The sequence below is a fragment of the Octodon degus genome, unplaced genomic scaffold (assembly GCF_000260255.1).
Source record: "Octodon degus isolate 3935 unplaced genomic scaffold, OctDeg1.0 scaffold00266, whole genome shotgun sequence".
Classification (NCBI taxonomy): Eukaryota; Metazoa; Chordata; class Mammalia; order Rodentia; family Octodontidae; genus Octodon; species Octodon degus.
The window spans coordinates 2,140,630-2,142,545 of NW_004524842.1; the positions used below are offsets into that span (position 1 = coordinate 2,140,630).

A 1,916-nucleotide genomic window follows, 5' to 3' on the forward strand; every position below is an offset into this window, starting at 1 on the left:
CTAAGATCTAAAATCCAAATTTCTTGAGCACTGACATGACATTGTAAGTAGAAAATTCCACATGTGATCTCACATGATAGGTCATAGTCAAAACACAAGTGCACTAAAAATATTTTATAAATTTATTTTTAGTCTCTCTATGTAATATATATAAAATATAAATAAATCTTTTATTTAGACTTGGGTCCTCTCCCTGAGATATTTTAGTTATATACAAGTGTTCCAAAATCCCAAGAGTTCCACATAAGGGTTACTCAAGTGTTATTACTGTATGTAGTCTTGCACCTTAGATATAAAGGAAGGAAGAAAAAATAAATCTTGTGTGCCACTAGGAGAAAGAGGATGGTACAGTCACTCTGGAGAACAAGGCAGCAGTGCTGCTTACACTGAGCACAGCGGTCCCTCAGCATCCACAGGGAATTGGTTCCAGGACCTCCCTTAGATACCAAGTCTACAAATGCTCATCAGTTATATAATACAGTTTAGTATTTGCAAAAACCCATGCACATCCTGTTATGTACCTTAAATCTTCTATAGATTACTTATAATTTCTAGTACAATGTCAATGTTATATAAATAAATAGTTTGTATTCTGTACTATTTAGGGAAGGATAAGGAAGAAAAGTCTGCACATGTTTGGTATAGATGTAATTTTTTAAAACCTATTTTCCACCTATATATGGTTGAACCCACAGATAGCAAGGGTCAACTGTATGGGCACACACCATGAGAGGTAATCATGCTCGTGGGTCTAAGTCCTGAAGAGATTCTCATGCCAATCCATTACGGGACTTGTGCAAGTGTTTCCCTCAGCATTGTTTGTGGTATCTGGGCATGGGAATCAACCTGGGTGTCCACCCACAGGAAAGCAGACAGGCAATGTGTGGTAGACACAAAGGCCAGAGCTCTACAAAACAACAGGGATGGGACAGTGCTAGTAACAGACACAGTGGTGAATTATAACACAGAGGTGAATTACAAGAAACAGAATAAAGGCTATAAAAGGACACCATTTATGCAAATTAAAACTACATGCACACAAAGCAGTCCACATTTTTAAATGCATGTATAACAAAAGCATATTCATGGAACAAATCAGAATAGCTAGCCAGTGGGGGAAGATAATGAGAGTGAGTTATAGGGAATGAATGAGTACATGAACCAATTGAATGGAGGAAGAGGTAAAATAACAAAAGGACTTACCGGCATGGTGGCACATGCCTGCAATCCCAGCACTCTGCGAAACTGAGGCAGGAGGATTACAAATTCGCATCAAGTCTGGGCAGTTTAGTAACTCAGTGAGATCCTGTCTCAAAATAAAAATGTCTAAAAGGGAGTGTGCATGTATCTCCATGCAAAGGTCTTGGGCTTAATCCCCAGTACTGGAAAAAAAAGTTGGGGGGCCCTAATCTGAACATATGAAGCCACGATGCTAAGAATGAGAATGTAATTAATTCTTCTCCCCACTTCAAAAGTCTGAAAACACAGGGAAGGGGATGATACAAATCTACAACTGGATGCATCCCAGAGGGTGAGACAGAAAAGATGATTTGACAATCTAAGCCCACACTCGGGTTCAGTGACCTCAAAAAGCCTTTCAAGCTAAAACATTTAATTAAACCATCTGCTGCAGACAGAACTCAGACAGCTCGAGCAGTTAATGTCAGCTTAGCGCTTTCTACCACCATCCTCAGCACAGAGCAAAAATCAGCTACGTGTCAAGCAGGGAGAGTGTTGAATGAAGAAGACACTGCTTCCTGGTTTATTGTAGCTGTTCTTTCAATGAACAATTTTAGGCACCAGCTCTGAAGTATGTCACTCTGCCAAGGAGGCACAGAGTGTGCAACTAAGCAGGACTTGCTGCTCAGGCCTCAGAACTTTCAACCTAGTGACGGATCAAATTCAGATAGGCATAA

The 1,916-nt window shown here is 39.9% G+C and overlaps 1 pseudogene; it reads right to left on the minus strand.

The window, feature by feature from the left end:
• Nucleotides 1–1,209, minus strand: part of LOC101571041 — a 132,731-nt pseudogene extending 131,522 nt beyond the window's left edge.
• Nucleotides 1,210–1,916: the final 707 nt, after the last annotated feature.